The sequence below is a fragment of the Coffea eugenioides genome, chromosome 9 (genome assembly GCF_003713205.1).
Source record: "Coffea eugenioides isolate CCC68of chromosome 9, Ceug_1.0, whole genome shotgun sequence".
NCBI lineage: Eukaryota > Viridiplantae > Streptophyta > Magnoliopsida > Gentianales > Rubiaceae > Coffea > Coffea eugenioides.
Window position 1 is genome coordinate 37689136 of NC_040043.1, and position 20056 is coordinate 37709191.

Below are 20056 nucleotides of genomic sequence, written 5' to 3' on the forward strand. Positions count from 1 at the left end.
TTGTATGGATGTTTAAGATAGAAATGCATGTATTTGTACGTTCCAAAACTTGGGAACTCTTATTTCTTTTATTCTTGAGATTGCACCCTATTTTCTTGACGTGAGTGAGTGAGTTCTGGCGAGAGTTGGGTAGGCGGTCCGCTAAACCCTGGGGTATACCCTAGGGGGAGGTGGGGTCGTCACAATACATTAATCCATAAATGCTGCCGGGGTATTTGTTAATCCACAAGGTATCACCGTAAACTCATAATATCCATATCGAGTGATAAAAACAGTTTTTGGCACATCTTCCTTCTTAATCCTTAACTGATAAAAACCAATATTGTTGTTGATTTCTTCTCAAGGTCAAAGCCACCTCAATTAGAGTCTCCAAAAATTCTCATGTATTCTCAAGCTTCTAGCTCTGGCCCACATTTTCCTTCTTATCCACTAGAAATATTCTCACTCCCTATCCCTTGGGCAAAGGAAGATTTTACTTGGCAAAGGATCATATATGAACTTGAAATTTTTAGACTTTACGGAGGATCTGTCCTAAATCATTTTGGAGTCCATCCTGAATGCCCATTTGCACAAATTTTCATTGCCCAATCAAGAAATTTTCCTAAACCACTCCTATGATTGTTTTGGTATCTCTGCCATCAACACCATATTCTGATAGAGTTTCAATGTCTTTTCTTTATCCAATACCTACATCCCAATCTGGTCAATTTTTGCAATGGTTCAAACCTCTTCCTTACTGGATTATGCTATTTGCAGAAAATTTAGGACATCTGATTTTCCATCTGCACAGGCCAATCCATATCTATAATCAAGAGTTACAAGCTTTACCATGGTTTATGGTGTATAGACATTTGTCTCATACAATCTTAGACAAGTATTCTGAAGCACAAATATACTATTTCCAAGAAAATAAATTCATTCCACAAGAAATTTAGCTAGGACCATAGGGACTATGGAAGTATATCTCTTCTCATTCTCATTGGGAAGCAATCAAAGAAACAAAAGCTAATTATTCAGAAATGGTGCTTGATAGTGAAATGCAAGATTCACAAAATTTTGATAAAGAGACCAGCCAAAAGAGCAGTCCAAAATACAAAAGCAAGCCTGAAAAAAAAAAGACTCTTCAATCAAGCAAGAAATAAAAGAAGACTTGAAGAGTACATCATTGATTATAACATCACCAATCCCAACTAAACTCCTTGGGATACCCCTGAATCTGATGAGTAAATCTAAGAGGGTCCCAGACCCCTTTACTGGTTATGTGTCTGTAAAATAAAGTATCTTTTAAAAATTTGAAAAGTCAAGTTTAAAAAGTAAAATGACCTTTGTATAAAAAGTCAAATGTCCCTTATGTGTCTGAAGAGTCACTGTCAACTGTCCCCTAAAGAACGTAGTGACTCGTGTGTGTGAAAGGCCATGTAAAATTTTTATATATTTTGCTTCTCTATATTGTAGATGGCAGATTGGAATTGAATAAAAATTTTGTGTGTTAGCCAAAACTGATGCTTTTCTAAAATTTTTCTTCCTTCAACTGGGTAATGATCCACCAGCATAGTAGGTGAAAGTTAACGATTCTCTATAATAGTGTAGGGCATGTTTAAGGCTAGGAGTGCCATGTTGTTGCCTAACTTACCTTAGAGAACGTTAAATTTTTATCTCTAGTTCTCTAGTGCACGGGTGTGGTATCGAGCCACACAATTGAATAGAAGGGTAAGGGATCACAAACATTATGGCTAGTTCAAGCTCTGATCCATCTTCGACTTTTTCCTCACTTTCATTCAAATGTTCTCTTTCAAATATATTAGATTATCTATATGAAGTTGCTATGGAACTAGAAAAAATAAATCCCACCTCTCTTCCTGTGATGAACCCATAGTCAACTTTTCCGTGAACCTCCGTTTCACCTTTTCGAACCATTAAATCATTGATCAAATCTTAGCCTAAGGATGTGAAGGAACATATCCAATCCTCAAAATTGGATCAACATCGTATACCCGCCACTCAAAATGAACAAATTATAAATCTATTTATACCACCAAATTTCCTAACCCAATGGAAACAATAGGGTTATACACATATTCATTTCTGAGCCATTTGATTTTCTTTATCCTTTCATGGAAGAAAAGGCCCCTGTGTAGTTGTTAGAATTGCTCTGCTAGATACTCAATTTGTAAAGTATTAGCATGCATGCATAGCAACTGTGGAAACTACTCTCACTGTTGAAACAGTGTTTGTTACTCTTTTTTGAAACTTCAACGTCTCTATCTGATCCCCACGTGTTAGATTCATTAAAAGAGCATGTCCAGATCCATGGTGCAGAGCAAATTCAGATGCCATAGCTGCTACCCTACATTACCAAATGGTGTATCAAGTACAAAACCATGCACTAGATCTGACACTTCCTGGTGGTGATCAAGCCTTGCTTATCCAAGTGGATGAAAAGCATTCTACCACTTGTGCCCATGTACCCAGATAGATTTCAAGGGCCGAGTTGGTCCAGCTATTACCTGAATCTTGGGTTACTGATTATGAAAAGCTCCATCAAGCAGCCAATAAGACCCTCGAGTCCACGAATTCAAAAATCTCTAAGCGTCGTGATGGATCTGTATCTACCGGATTCAATCACCCTCATTTGAAGCCTAGTTCATCTAAAGCTTTCCCTACCATTTCCATGATACAAATCCCCGTCCAATACCCATTTTCTCTATGTGCTCAACTTGGAGCTTATGATGGGGAAGGAAATCATCTTCAAGATATTATCTCCCATTTTGATCAACAAGGCGATCTAATTTATCATTTTCAAGACCTTTTCAATGGACATATCTATTTTGACATCTGTTATTGTAATAGTTGTTGGGATGATTGGGGGGATGATGATATTCCTAGAAGAAAATCCAAAAAGGAGAATCTTGGAAAATGTTCCAAACATGAAACTTTCAACCCTGATGATGAAGATCTGGGCAAATAGACGATCAGGAGTTCTTTTGACAGGTTTTGTATTCTAGACTCATAAAAAATTATACCTAATTCTCAACCCAAACAAACCTCTGTCCATTTTACAAAAAATGCCTCAAAATCCTTAGAAAAGAAAAATCCAAGTTACCTCCATTCAAATGCATGCAAACAAAACCTCCATTGGCCCCAGAACCATTATCATAAATATGCATGTTTTAACCAAGAAATTTTCCTCCTTTGGAACCATTTATCAAAGACAATGCTCGGCACTTTGTCAAAATGAGAAATTCCCCACCCACTATTCTGCCTTCAGGACAAACAAACCCCATTAGTGAGGCTAAGAAGGTTTTGAATTGGTAATCTGAAAAATCACAAGTACAAAACAAAGCTCTGTCTTCCATCAAAGAAAGTATGGTAGAAGTCTACTCTAAAATTGATCATGTGGAAACAAAACTTGAGGCAAATACTGCATAAGTTTCTCACATAATAAAAGTTTTAGAAAAGCTATTGGGAGAACTCAAGTATCCTGAGCCTGGAGTCTCACCCTCTGATTTCCCAGGGCAACAAGAAAAGGAATCTAGCTTCTTGAAAAATCAAATCAATAGCCTTAAGACAGCAGAAGTTTTCACTACCCACCATAAACAACTAGAGACATTACTTGACCCTAACCTATCATTTTCTTTTTATGCCAAACCCCTTTACCAAACACAATTTCCCAACTCTACATATTTTGGAACCAGCCCACTTTATCTACCAACTAGCCTTTTCCCTAGTCAAACTCAAATCCCAAAAAAGGATTTTGATGCAGTAACACGGCGTCTTCAAGAAAGGAAAAAGAAAAGGCAGAAGGAAGAAAAGAAAGAAAATGATATAGAAGAAGCATTAATGTTTTCTTCAAATCTTTTAACCTTTTTTTGCAGGATGTCTAAGAGCAAAGCATCCTACACATTTCTGCAATCCAGATAGTCTCCGGTGAAACATCAAAAAATGAACCATCTCTGGAATCTTCTCCAGAGCAGGCTTCTTCAAATGAAACCGAGTTTGTCAACTCACAAAGCTCTGATGATTTCCCAGAGATCAAAATTGCCAAGATAGCAGAAGGTGTTGTAGAAGATTCAGAGATGATAATGAACAAACAGGAGAATCCTCAGAGACAGCAGCAAGAAGATGAAATCATACTAGAACACAGGTCTTTACAATTGATGATTTACATTAAAAGATCGGTAGACTACTCTTGCAGAACTTGATAAACTCTGTTTCCTCACAAGATAGGAATTTTCAGAAAATGTTGAGCTACTTCATCGAGTATTCTTAGGAGATGTCACTGCAGATAAAGAATTAAGACGTAAAGAATTTTTTCTATGAAATACTATTCCTATGACTGTAAAGATCCTGATAAGCATTTTAAGAAAATCATTCAACTGTTCTTTATTCTTGGTGTGGAAGTGAGCCTAAAGCAAGCATTCTTGAGTTCACCCTTTCCGAAAGAGATGAACTCTATATTCATAATAAATTTGGCTCAATTCTCACTCTTTCTACAGGACAAATAAGGCAAGCAGTATTTTTGGCTCTTGAAGATATCTATCACAAAAGGAGAATTATTCGAGAATATTCAGAGGAGATGCGTGCCTTGATAAAGCTTGCCATCGGCCTGATCTATAAGTAAAAGGGAAATGCACAAATTGTATGCCTTATAAACGTTGGTTTAATAGGTTTAAGAAATTTAAAACTTTCCTTGATAAATCCTCTTCGAAAATGATGAAGTGGAGATATCTAAATAAAAAGAATCTACCCAGGCATAAATTTGATCGGTGTTTCAATTGCCACAAGAAAGGCCATTTTGCAAAAAAATTGTCCCCAATACAAAAAAAGAGGCAAATCTTATCTTAGAAATTTAGGAACAGTTGAAGTAATGCCTTGTTTGGAAAGCCATTTTTCTCCAAAAAAGAATTTTATATTTCTATGAACACATTTTTCAATCACCTTTATACCCTACATATATCAAATCACAACAGTACATTTTCTGTAAAAATTTCAAAAAATTGCAATCCAAGTAGGAGATGATCTAGAATCCATATTTTCTGAGGAAAATGAGCCTACAAATGCAACACTTCTTGCCTTGCAGGTACCTCAAATGGATTTTCTTCAATTAACCCATGAAGAGTCTCAAGAGAAAAATGCTATTGTTCCTGCTATATCACATCCCTAGACATTGGTATAGGTCCTTGAATCCAAATATGATAAGCCTATTCATGCAATTGCTTTCTTTGATACAGGAGCATCTATGTCTATAATGAACCAGTCCATTCTTCCAAAGGACTTCGAAAAAATAGAAATTCATCAATTTAAAGTAGCTAATGGAGAATTGTTTGAAACCAAGCTCATAACTAAAATCCCTATCACCATCCTGCTTTTACCAGATTGCAAAATCCAAACCAAATTTATTGGTGCTGATTTCACTGGGAAATATCTTACCGTGGGTTTTGATATCTACGAATTGAAAAGATTTAGAATTCTCTCAGGTGGAATTCAATCCAAGAAGGTCTTTAAGCCTTTTATTAACCTTCCAAAAATTTATCTTCAGCCCATTAATGACCAAGTTCAAACCTCTAAATCCTTCATTATCCAACAATCCTGTGCAAATAACCATAAGGAGTTCTTAACCAAGTGTGCCAACCTCCTGTGGAAAAATCCTAAGTTTTTCATCAAACTACCTTTCAAGAAAAATGGAGACATAAACCCAACAAAAGCCAGCCACCCGGGTATAAATCCGAAACATGCCTAATTAGCTCAAAAAAGGATGTCAAGAGTTTTTAGCATTTGACCTCATTGAACCATCAGATTTTCAATGGACTTGTCAGACTTTTTATGTTAATAAAAGGTCTCAGGAAGTTAGAGGGAAAATGAGGTTAGTCATAAATTACTAGCCCTTAAACCATTTTCTTCAAGATGACAAGTTCCCAATTCCAAACCGAATAACTTTGTTTTCCCAATTAGTCCATGCTATTTGGCTTTCCAAATTTGATCTAAAATCTAGTTTCCAGCATTTAGGAATATGTATTGAGGATAGGCCCAAGACAACTTTTTGTAATCTTATTACCACTACCAGTGGAAAGTTATGCCCTTAGGACTAAAAGCCGCCCCATCTCTTTTTCAAAGGCCATGATTCGAATTTTTCAACCCATTCTCTATTCTGCTTTGATTTGTATTGATGATATTCTGTTATATAGTAAACTCTTGAGAATCATATCCAACTCTTGTACTAGCTTGATGCGATTGTTAAAACCCATAGGATCATGCATTTAGAGGAAAAATGTTGTTGGCCCAAACTCAGAACAAATTTCTTGGAATGAATTTCTCAAATGGTTCTTTTAGTCCAGAACAACATATTGGAGTAGAAATTTTCAAATTTCCAGAATAAGATTTGATAGTGAGGATGGCCACCTCAGCCTTCGGATGGGCCGAGGTCATACCACCTCGTCCTCCATACAGACCGAGATGTCCTGGGGCTATGACTCCTTCCCCTGACCTCGGTTGTATCTCAGGTCTACGTCACGCAAGACCTCTGTACTTTAAGTGTGTCATCTCGGCTCCACGCGGATGATGTCAACCTGCCTGACACCACATTGGAGGCCATTGCTTTATCTGAAACGCTATTGATGCTCTTAATGGCTACTGCACAGGACTACCTGTCAACATGTCCAGACAGCTACAGTGTCAGAGTTAGGCCTCCAGGTGCAGAACAGAGCCGTAATAGTCAGGACGTGGATCCCGCTAGCATATGCCCACCGTCCTGTCCTCCGTTCCTGCCCTATAAATAACCCCGGTTCACTCCCAACAAGTAAGCACACTGTTGCATCCTTACTGTTTATTATTCTTTATTCTCTCTCTATACTGACTTGACCGTCGGAGTGATCTCAGGGGAGAAGCCCCGCCATTCACCTCGGACACATGAATCCATCACACCTCACTTGAGAGAGGACTGATTCAGGTCGGTCCAGATATCTACCAGAAATCATCTCTTCAATCGGTGCCGTTTGTGGGAAACGAAATTACTGCAAAATGAGAGCTATGCGCTCTAAAAGTAGGAGAGTTCTCTCAACCGGGGCTGAGCAAGCCTCAGCTGCTCAACAAGATCACGTCTCCGAGGAACAAGGGTCCCCGACGACCCATAATGCAAACGAAAAAGTCATTGCCAAGATGGCCGAGTTTGTGGAACACAATCCTAACATCTTTGAGGAGTTGGGAAGATACTTCAAAGGACAAGGGAAGGAGAAAGCTGAATCTTCCAAGTGGAGATCAGTCAAGTCACCCGAAGTGCCTTCTGGAGAAGACTCCGATGTTTTGCATCTTACCCGGAGCACATCAAAATGTGCCTCCTCCAAGACAATCTCCAAGGTTGCCTCCATTTCCAGGGCGTTTTCTCGGGGCCTGCTGGGGAGACGAGCTGATGACGAACATCGGCGGCCTGAGGGACTGGCAGCAGATTACATTAGAGCTCCGCCCTTCACTGATGATATCAATAGGGAAAGGGTTCCCCACCATTTCAAACTGCCTACGTTGCCACCATATGATGGACGAGGTGATCCCAAAGATCACATCCGTGCCTTCATCTAGGCATTCCGGCTATACTGCGTCCCTGACGCGGTGATTTGCCGAGCTTTTCCTGTATTTCTGCAGGGGACTGTCCGAAAATGGTTTTAGAACCTAGAACTTAGGAGCATATCCTCATTAGACGAGCTGGTAGACAGGTTCATCTACCGTTTTGTCTCATCTCGGCCTGTGACGAAAACTTCGGCCTACTTGCTGAACCTTCAGCAGACCCCAGGGGAGTCCTTACGCTCCTATGTGCGGAGGTTCCACGAGAAGAATGTGCAGATGCCCGACCAGAACGAGTAGGTCACTATTGCTACCTTCACGAACAGGGTTATAGCAGGCACCTTCAACACCGAAATACATCGGGAGTACCCCCGAAGACTTCGTGAACTCTGGGAACGGGTAGACCGAGAAATTCAGAGTGAAGATTTGAATCGGATGAAGAGAGATGCTCAAGCAGCTCGCACGGGTCCCAGCAGCCTATCAAATCAATTTCGCGATTGTTACAGTGTCTTTGAGAGGATCGCCAGGGAGAGACCATCTGTTTCTGATGCTGGGCTCACTCCCCTCAATACTAGTCGATCTCATATCCTTGCCGTCATGGAGCAAAACCACCTCGGTCGGGCCCCTCCTAAGATGAGCACGAAAAAGGAGAAGAGAAACTCCAACCTCTATTGTGCCTACCATCGGGACGTGGGGCATGAGATCGAGAACTGTTATGAACTGAAGAAAGAAATTGAAAACCTGATCAAACAAGGTTACTTGAGGCAGTTCGTCCGCAAGGATGGGGGTTTCAGCCGAAGCAACTCTCGCCGTGATAACCAAGGTGAACCACGGCGGGATAAAAGGTGGGAGACGAAGAGCCATTGCCGTGGTCCTGGGGACCATCGGGAGTCCAAGTGACCTCCCCGAGACGGATGCCCGGATTACGGCCCAAACATCGTTAGGGTCATCAATACCATCGAGGATGGTCTTATGGGATGAGATAGTCAGAATTCCCGGAAGAGGACTTACCATCAAACCAGCCTTGACTCGGCCGAGACCCGTTCTCGGTTGGCCGAAGTGATTTTCTACGACCCCAGCGACCTCGTTCCTGCTGCCTCCAGTAACCACGAAACCCTCGTGATCGAAATTCTCACTAATAACTACATCGTGAAGAAGGTGTATGTAGATTCCGGCAGCTCGATAGACGTCGTGTACTATCGAACTTTTGAAAATCTGAAGCTGACCAGAGAGCAGCTCACTCCCATTAGGACTCCTCTCGTGGGATTCAGGGGGCACGTGGTCCACCCAAAAGGGATGATCTCCATGACGGTGACCATCGGCCGTCATCCTCGCTGCCAAACTATCCTCGTTAGCTTTGCGGTTGTCAAAACAGACTTCCCTTACAACATGTTGGTAGGTCGGCATACGCTCAATGCCTTGAAAGCCGTGCACTCCACCTACCACCTCAGCTTCAAGTTCCCAACGCCCGCTGGTGTGGCCGAGATGAGCAGCGACGTGAACGCGACGCGAGAATGTTACCTCGCCACCTTACAGGCTGTAGTCGCGCCCCGAACTGAGTCTAAAGCCGAGGGAAAAAGGTCGTCTGTTCTCTCCATAGATTGCATTGACCCTCGGGAGACAGGGAAGCCGGAGATGAGGTTGAAGAGGTTGCTCTGGATGAGGCGAGCCCTGATCAAGTGATTCAAATGGGAGCCGGCCTCCCCTCACCCCTCAAGGAAGAGATGATCAGCCTCATCAAGGAGCATCGAGATGTCTTCGCCTGAACTGTCGATGAAGTGGTTGGAGTGCCCCCCGAACTCAAAATTCACTGGTTTAACGTAGATCCACGTGCCAAACCGGTGAAGCAAAAACGGAGGCACTTCGGCCCTGAGCGCAGCAAAGCCATTTCTGGGGAAGTGGATAAGCTCTTGCCAACCACGATGATCCGGGAAGTCCAATAGCCCACCTGACTGTCCAACCCCGTTATGGTAAAAAAGGATGCTGGTGGGTGGAGAATGTACGTGGACTTCACTGATCTCAACAAGGCCTGTGCAAAAGACTGCTACCCCTTGCCGAGAATTGACGCCCTCGTCGTTTCGGTCATGGGACATGAGATCCTCTACTTCTTCGACGCCTTCAAAGGATATCATCAAATAGGGATGAGTAAGGAGGATCAGGAGAAAACGGGGTTCTACACGGACCGAGGTGTCTATTGTTATACAACAATGCCTTTCGGACTCAAGAACGCCAGGCAACCTACCAGAGGTTGATCAACCGAATCTTCAAAGATCAGATCGACCGAAATGTAAAGGCTTATGTGGATGACATCCTCCTTAAGAGCCAAACCACTTCAACCTTCCTGTCCGACATGAAGGAAGTCTTTGGCATCCTCTGAGATTTTCGGATAATGCTAAATCCAAAAAAATGCGTCTTCGGTGTCACCTCGGGGAAATTCTTGGGATACCTGGTATCCCGCCGAAGTATCGAAGCAAACCCCGATAAAGTGAAGGTTATTCAGGACATGACCCCGCCTCGGAATGTCTGAGAAGTGCAGAGGTTGAATGGCTGCCTGACCGCCTTAAACCGCTTTCTTTCCCAATCTGCCGAGAAAGCTCTACCCTTTTTCAAGGTGTTGAAGAAGGCTGATCGATTCACCTGGATTGAGGAGTGCCATCAAACTTTCGATCAGATGAAAGAGTACTTACACCGCCTCCCCACCTTCGCCTCACCAAGACCTGAGGAGAGGTTATACCTGTACCTCTCCGCGGCTGATGAGGCTGTCAACGCGGTGCTCATCCAAGATGATGGTACTCATATGCCTGTTTATTATGTCAGCCGAGCTCTCCGCGGGCCGGAGACTCGGTACACCCAAGTGGAGAAACTGGTGCTGGGATTGGTCCATGCGGCTCGGCGGTTAAAGCCTTATTTTCTAGCCCATCCTATCTCCATTAGAACAAATTAGCCTATTCGACAGATACTGGTGTGACCCGAGGCTTCCGGGCGTCTTACCAAGTGGACTGTCGAATTAGGGGAGTACGACATGTCGTATGAGTTTAAGATGGCGATCAAGGCTCAGGCATTAGCAGATTTCCTGGCCGAACTCACATTTTCTATGAGCCAAGACGCCATCTCAGAACTATCGAAGCTCCAATGTTGGACACTATACGTGGACGGATCTTCCAACTGCGATGGCAGTGGTGCAGGACTACTCTTGGAAGATTCTCACGGAGAGGTGTGTTCATACGTCCTTCGATTTGATTTCTTTGCAACCAATAACGAGGCCGAGTACGAGACTTTGATTACGGGTCTTCGATTAACCCGTAAACTCGGTTCTCGGCGCCTCTAAGCCTACAGTGACTCCCAACTTGTGGTATGCCAAATATTTGGTGAATATGAAAGCAAGGAAGAAACCATGCAACGATACCTTTCAAGAGTCCGCCAACTCAGTGAATAATTCGAGTCGTTTAAAATCCAAAGAATACCTCGGTCGCAGAATCAGCCAGCCGATGCTCTATCTCGGCTAGCTTCCTCTTCGTTTTCAACCCTCAACAAGAAGGTTCTTGTAGAGGTGGCGACCGAGCCTAGATACTTGGAAGAAGTGGCGTACCCCGAACATTCGGGGGACACATGGATGAGCTCTCTCACCCTGTTCTTGAGCCAAGGGATCTTGCCCAACGATCGAGTTGAGGCCAGAAGAGTGCAGCGAAAGACTGCTTGCTATGCCCTTCGAGAAAGCGAGCTGTACAGGCGTTCGTATCTCGGGCCGTGGCTTAAGTGCATCACTCCCCAGGAGGGGCACCTTATACTCCAGGAAATTCACGAAAGTCTGTGTGGGGCCCACATCGGCCACCGGATGCTGGCAAAAAAGGCCCTGCTCCTTGGGTATTTCTGGCCCACTGTCCGACAAGACGCTCAGGGTCTCGTTCTTAGCTGCCCTTCATGCCAATTCCATGCCACAGAGCATCATCAGCAGGCCAACTTCATGGTCCCCATCACCTCACCCTGGCCATTCGAGCAATGGGGGACGGACATTATCGGCTATTTTCCTAAAGCTGTTGGGGGTTATACCTTACTCGTGACTGCTGTCGACTACTTCTCCAAATGGATTGAGGCCGAACCTCTCAGGACCGTCACTGGGCTGGCCGTTCAGAAATTCTTCTGGAAGTGCATCATTTGCCGCTTCGGAATTCCTCGAGTAATCATCTCGGACAACGGGAAGCAGTTTGCTGACAATTCGTTCAAAGGATTTTGTGAGAACTTCGGTATCAAACAACATTTCACCTCAGTTGTCATCCCCAAGTGAATGGTCAAGCAAAAAACTTCAACCGAACTCTCTTGCATGGCCTCAAAATCCGGTTGCATCACGTTGGATCATCCTGGGTGGTTGAACTTCCCAGCATCTTGTGGTCCTACCGAACAACGCCTAGGTCGGCCACTCAAGAGACCCCCTTCTTCTTGACCTATGGGTCCAAGACGATCATACCAGCTGAAATCTTTGCACCAAGCTCTCGTATGGCCGCCTACGCAGCCGAAGTGAACGAAGGGGAAAGACAGTTGGACCTCAACCTCGTGCAGGAAAGAAGGGATGCAGCCTCAACCTGGGTAGTTTCATACAAGCACACCCTAGGTAGTTATTATAACACTCGTGTTAAACCCCGTCGATTTCGACCTGGGGATCTGATCCTTAGAAAAAACTCCGTAAGTCGAGTTGAGCCCCAAGGGAATCTTGCCCCGAAGTGGGAGGGACCTTATCGAGTTGTTGAATCTAGCCTAAGTGGGTATTGTAAACTAGCCTATCGATATGGGTCTCTAGTGCCAAGGACTTGGCATGTTGAGATTGAGAAACTTAGAATGCATTATTCATGAAGTTATTAATGATATGCTAGCTTAGTTATTTTTTATCCCAACATTATTCAATTACTGATAAAAACTAAGAGGGACAAGTAAGGGGATTGAAGTAAAAGAGCCGACATGAAAAGAAATAGAAAGTTCATTTCATGAAAGGGAATATTACAAAGAAAGAATACGAGAACCGAGGTTAGGAACGCTGTTAAGCACCTCCCACCTCGGTATTTCCTTTGCCCCCACTAGCCTAGGCCCTGGTCTCGGCTCCACCGTGGCCGGTCTTCTCGCTGGCCTCTCCCCCACCGAGGGGAGCTTCTTCTCCTTCCTCGTGCTCCCCGCCGGTCTTCTCGCCGGTTTCTTCCCCGTCGAGATGAGTTTCTTCTTCTCCTTCTCCCTCCTCGAAAATCTGGTCGAGTTCGGATAGCCATTTATTGAACTCGTCCCGAATCTCGGCCAAGTTTCGTCCAACTTGGATGCCTTCAGCCTTCCAATCGCATAGCTCCTTGGAGTTCTCGTTGTAATGGGCTTTGTTCTTGAAGGATTCCAAGTCTTTGGAGGAGAAGTGAGGAGCGACCTCGTCGATAGCAGAGGTGTAGCCGAACATAAAGTTCGGCATGGTCAGCTCCCCGAGGTCTTTGGTGAAGGTCTCGGACCTCCGGAAGGCCTCCACAGCCGAGGCCCCGGCAGCCTCGAGTGCCTGTTCGTGGGACTTCTTCACTTCTTCTTCCCTTTTTTGCTCCTCTTTGATAGCCGATCTGAGGCTGTTTATGGTAGCCTCGGTCTCCTCGTCCTTTGTCTCAGCTTGCTGCAGTCGATTTTGAATCTCGACCTTCTCGGACTCCGACACTGCCAGTTTCTTCTCTAACTTAGAGATTTTATTTTGGAACTTACCGGAGTCTTTTTTCTCGAGCAGGTCGCTATATCGATGTGCCATTTCTGCCACAAAGGCCATGGTGGAAGCAGTGGACACTATAAGGCTCTGGATCACCTCTTCAGGAGTCAGCTTCCTTGTGAACTCGACGTCCCTCGGCAGTGGAGAGAACATGACCAACTCTTGTGCCGCGCGGGGATGGGTGCACCGGTCATTAACCGAGAGTTGCCAGTTAGGGCACCAGTGTTGGCTGGTATGCATCTTGTCGTTCCCGGCAAACCGAGGTGGGCTGTGGAAACGGCTCCACAGTGAGGAGCCTGTCACCGGATTGGCCGAGATCTTCAGCTACTTGCCTCGGCCATGAGGAGGTAGGGCAACTGTGACTCCTCGTGTTGCCACCCCTTTTGGTACTGACGAGCTGGACTCTGTAGCTGCCGCGGCCAAACTGCTTTTGGCTGCCGCGGCCGAGGTGCTCTTGGCCACCGTAATCTTGACAACTAGCGCTTGTGTTTTCTTTTTCGGCGGCTGTGCCGATGTTTCGTCCGAGCTCTTCCTCTTTGGCCTCTTGGCTACCTCTGTCGAGCCGGAGGTGATGATGTCGGATAATTTAACTACTGCATAAGGAGCAAACATTATTATTTATAATAGCCGAAGTAAAGAGAAGGCTAAGAAAGAAAAGTTACAAGGCTTCGTAAGTCTAGTGGAAAAGAAGGGAGGCTTCTCAGGGTAGATTACGGCTCGACTAATCCCCGCATCAACCAACACTGCCTCGGGGTAGTCCCAACAATTGATTCGAAATCCTGACCCCATCAGCTTTCGGAAGCCTTCTTCGTCATGATCCCTTGGGAAGGGTCGGCTTTCGACTTAAACGGCCTCCACCAGAAACCCCAAGGGAAGTCCCCGGTTGGGACGAAGACGAAATCGCGCTTCCAGTTCTTTATCGAAGTGGAAGCGTCGACCACGAGCTTTGGGATGGAATTGTTCCGGTTGCAGGCGTAGAACCACCCCTTATCTTTCCCATGTGCCTTGAAGGTATAGCATCGGCGAAAGAGATTAATCGTGGGGGTCACCTCTTGATGTCGGCATAACATCTCGAACCCCACCAAGATGCGGACCGCGTTCGGAACGAGTTAAGTGATTCTGATCACGAAGTGCCGAAGTACGTCTCGGAAGAATTTCGGGGTCGGCATTCTCAGCCCAGCCTCCAGCTGCTGCAAGTAGATCGCCACTGTGCCCATTGGGTGCTTCTCGGCTGAATGGTTCGGCCCAAACGACCTGATGATATACCCCGCCCTGAAGGGGTATTTCCTTATCACCTTCTTGACCCTATCTATCTCGACGCGGCTCCTGAACAATGGCATCTTGCCGAAGTCAATGTTGGAGGTCCCTTGGAGCGACCGGCTCCAGCACGCCCTCATCATAGGGGATATCGATTCCGAGATCATCATTATATACAACCTCGGAACCGCCCTCGCTCATCTCGAAAGATTCCACTTCCGGGGTGGTCTCGACTGTTTCTTCCTCGGCACTGGACGTTCTCTCCTTAGAACTAGACGAGGACTCGTCTTTTGGGGGGTCGGGTCTTTCCTCCGCTTGGTAGCTCGGCGTCACGTTTTGTTTGTGAGTTTTAACCGTTCTAGCCATGTATGAAAGATGAAATGAAAAGAAAGGTACTTACTGTTGACTAGGGAATTGGACGAGAACGAAGATCTCGGCTGTGGTCTCGGTAACACTCTCAAATTTGCGAAAAATATGATGTGAAGATAGAAAATGATGGATTGTACGGTGAGAGGGACCCCCTATTTATAGGACTTAGAAGGAATCCGAAGAGGCGGCAAAAATGTGAAGAGACGGCAACGTTAAAATTCAAAAGGATGTGTCTCCCTCTCTCCTCATTAATGTCTCGTCCTTTCAGTTGCCACGTTCTCTGCACCTACCCTCCTACTACACCAAGTCGCAACGGTTACTCATAACCTCTTTGCTCACCACGTCCTCTCAACTGACTTCCCAAGTGTCACGCCCCCTCACCATCCGGTACACATTGGAACCCAGAAATTGAACGGTCTCGGCATACTGAAGCCTCAGAACCTCGTACTCCGCGCTCCCGAGGCTTGGGGGGTTTATTGAGGATAGTCACCTCGGCCTTCGGATGGGCCGAGGTCATACCACATCGTTCTCCATACAGATCGAGATGTCCTGGAACTATAACTCCTTCCCCTGACCTCGATTGTATCTCAAGTCTACGTCACGCAAGACCTCTGTACTTTAAGTGTGTCATCCCGGCTCCACGCGGATGATGTCAACCTGCCTGACATCACAATGAAGGCCATTGCTTTATCTGAAAAGCTATTGATGCTCTTAATGGCTACTGCATAGGACTACCTGTCAACATGTCCAGGCTACTACAGTGTCAGAATTAGGCCTCCAGGTGCAGAACAGAACCGTAATAGTCAGGACGTGGGTCCCGCTAGCATAAGCCCACCGTCTTGTCCTCCGCTCCTGCCCTATAAATGCCCCCTGTTCACTCCCAACAAGTAAGGACACTGTTGCATCCTTACTGTTCATTACTCTTTATTCTTTCTCTGTACTGACTTGACTGTCGGAGTGATCCCAGTGGAGAAGCCCCGCCATTCACCTCGGACACGCGAATCCATCACACCTCACTTGAGAGATGACTGATTCAGGTCGGTCCAGATACCTACCAGAAATCACCTTTTCAGATAGCAAACCAAATTCCATAATTTTTGGAAATTGTTAATTATGTTCAAGATTTCATTCCTAAAGTCTTTCAAATGATCAACTCCCTGACAAAAATGTGGAAAAAGAAGCCACCTCCTTAGGGATAGTCCCAAACCAAAGCAGTTAAAGAGCTCAAAGTGTAGCTACAAAAGCTTCCGACTCTCCATGTTCCTGATCAAGGGAAAAAGTTCTTTAGACCGATGCTAGTGATATGTACTAGGGAGCTCTCTTATTAGAAGAAATGGATGGAACGAGGATAATCTATGATTTTGCAAGTGGTAAATTCAAAGAAGCAGAACAATACTATCATTCATCATTCAAGGAAATACTTGCTGTGAAAAATGATATTAAAAAGTTTTGTTTTTATCTCATCTCTCATGATTTCATTGTTGAAATAGATATAAGCAGTTTTCCAAAGATAGTTCAATTCAAGCAGAAGATAATACACACTCACAATTGCTCCAATGACCAAATTAGTTTTCTCAATATACCTTTGAAGTTAAACACATCAAGGGAAAAACCAATATTGTTGCTGATTTCTTCTCAATGCCAAATCCATCTCAATTAATATTGTTGCTGATTTCTTCTCAATGCCAAATCAATCTCAATTAAAGCCTCCAAAAATTCTCATGTATTCGATCTCATATGAAGTTGAAGTTTTTTGACATTACGGCGAATCTGTCTTAAATCATTTTGGAGTCCATCCTAAATATCCATTTGCACAAATTTTCATTGCCCAACCAAGACATTTTTCTAAACCACTCCTATGTTATTTTGGGATCTCTGCCATCAACACCATATTTCGATAGAGTTTCAATGTCTTTTCTTTATCAAAAACCTATATCCCAATCTGATCACTTTTTTGTAATGGTGCAAACCTCTTCCTTACTAGATTATGCTGTTTGCAGAAAATTTAGGATATCTGATTTTTCATTTGCACAGACCAATCCATATCTATAACCAAGAGCTACAAGTTCTACCATGGTTTACGGTTTATAGACATTCGTCTTATACAATCTTAGACCAAAAGCACGAGTATTCTGAAGCACAAAGATACATTTTTCAAGAAAATAAAGTCATTACACAAGAAATATAGCGGGGACCATAGGGACTATGGAACTACATCTCTTCTCATCCTCATTGGGAAGCAATCAGAAAAACAAAAGTTGATTATTCAGAAATGGTGCTTGACAGTCAGATGCAAGATTCATAAAATCCTGATAAAGAGACCAGCCAAAAGAAAAGTCCAAAATACAAAAGCAGGCCTGAAAGAAAAAGACTCCTCAATAAAGTAAGAAATAAAAGAAGACATGAGGAATACATCATTAATTATAACATCACTGATCTTGACCCAACTCCCTTGAATATCCCTGAATCCGATGAGTACATCTAAAAGGGTCCTAGACTCCTTTAGCGGTCATGTGTCTGTAAAATAAAGTATTTGTTAGGTCTGATTCCAAAAAATTGACTAACGAAAATAATATGGTTTTTGACAACCCAATAAATATGATAATAAATCAAACAGAGAAGTACAAAAATTTATGTAGTTCGATCCAATTGACTTACGTCCACGGGCGAAAGGATAACAGATTTAGTATTCCAAAAATAGAGCACAAAAGTGAGACTAAAAACTCTAGAAAATAATTTCTAGTCCCAAAAGGAACCTAAAATCGAAAATACAAGAGAGTTAAAATAGTACAAATTGCTTAACGGCCCAAAGACCCATAATTTACTATTTTGGTTTGATACCTAATCAAAACCTCTCTTAGATTGGGGTATGAACTTCCCAAAACTCTCTTGGATTGGTCCATATGGCACTTGGGTTGGTGCCATAAGCACATTTAAACTCAGCTAATTCCACTATATTTATAACAATCAAGAGGAAATATTTTTTTGTTCAACTTTCGATGTGAAATACAAAAACAAACTTAATAAATCTCTACCTTGGCATGTATCCAATATCAATAAATAGCAGATAAATAATAAACAAGTTTCACCTTCTCCATAAAAGTTCCAACAAATCCCAACGAACCACAACAACCCCCCAATGAATCAAGATGCAAAAGGCTCAATAAGTCCAATGGACCAAAACTCACAAAAAGTTCAATAGATCCCAATAGGCTAAAAATTACAAACATAATAATCTTGTTTCATCTTCTTCTCAAAACCCTCAACGAATTCCAACGGGTCAAATAGTTCTTCTTTAAAATTCAACTAAATTCCAATAGGGATTTTTCTTCACTCTCTATAGCATCCAAAATTGATATTGATAGTTTGTTATTGTGATCAAGAACCCAAAATCTAAACACAAACCTGAACCCGAAACCTGGAACTCTGATATAAATTTATTAGGTCTAGTCCAAAGAAATTGACTAACGAGAATAATATGATTTTTTACAGTCTGATAAAGACAATAACAAATCAAATAGAGAAATACAGAATTTTAAATGGTTCAGACTAATTAACCTACGTCCACAGACGAAAGAGTAATAGATTTACTATATCAAAAAGAAAGTAAAAAAAAAAGAGTACAAAACTCTAGAAAATAATTTCTATACCAAAAGGCACATAAAACTGAAAATACAAAAGAGCTTGAATAGCACAAATTACTTAACGGCCCAAAAGTCCATAACTTACTCTTTTGGTTTGATACCAAACCAAAATCTCTCTTAGATTGGGACATGGGCTCCCCAAATTTCTTTTGGACTGGTGCATACGACACTTGGATTGGTGGCGTTAGCACATTTAAATTCATTTAATCCCACTATATTTATAACAATCAGGGGAGATACTTCTTTATAAAACTTTCAATGTGAGATACAAAGACAAGTTCAACAGTATCCTTTAAATATTTGAAGAGTCAAGTTTAAATAGTAAATTGACCTTTGTAGAAAAAATCAATTGTCTCTTATGTGTTCGAAGAGTCAATTGTCCCCTAAGAAACGTGGTGACTCTTGTGTGTGTGAAAGGTCATGTAAAATTTTATATATTGTACTTCTCTGTATTGTAGAGGGCAAATTAGAATTGACTAAAAATTTCGTGTGCTAGTAAAATCGATATTCTTCTAAAACTTTTCTTCTTTAACCCTTCTTTCTTCAATTGGGTAATGATCCACCAGTATAATAGGAAAAAGTTAACTATTCTCTATAATAGTGCAAGGCATATTTATGACCAAGAGTGCTGTGTTGTTGCCTATCTCACCTTAGTGAACGTTAAATTTTATCTCCGGTCCTGAATTGTACGAGTGTGGTATCAGAGCATGACAATAAAGGATTGGAGAAATGTGTGAACAGCAAAAACGTACATTTTCTGCAAAAACAAACTACAAAAACGTACATCAGAAAATTTTCCAAACTCATGGAAAATTAAACTTAATCCTCAACTAAAACTAAACCTTTGCCCATCTTACAAAAAATGCCTCAAAAGCCTTAGAAAAGAAAAGGCCAAATGCATGCAAGCAAAATCTCCACTAGCCCCAGAACCATTACCACAAATATGCATGTTTAAACCAACATATTTTCCTCCTTTGGAACCATTTACCAAAGACAATACCCAACACTGTGTCAAAATGAGAAATTCCCTACCCACTATTCTGCCTTCAAGAAAAACAAACCCCATTAGTGAGGCTGAGAAGGTTCTGAATTGGCAATTTGAAAACTTACAAGTACAAAATAAAGCTTTGTCTTGCATCAAAGAAAGCATGGTGGAAGGCCACTCTAAAATTAATCGTGTAGAAATAAAACTTGAGGCAAATGCTGCACAAGTTTCTCATGTGACGCTCCCACCGCCCCCTAAAGCGAACCAGAGGGTTTAGCGGGGCGTCTGCCCAACTCTCGCCAGAACTCACGTACTCCCTCGAACCCAATCAAGATTTTCAAACCAAATAATTTCTTAAAACCAAGAAAGTACTAGAATAACAATATCCACAATCCTTAGGCAATAGCGTTAACTATTACAGTCATAATATTTCAAATACAAATGGAATCTACACTTTCAAATGTCCAAAAGGCGCTCAGGAAATTACACTAGCTCTAAACAAAAGCTGGCTAGTCTAGCGTCTCCAAT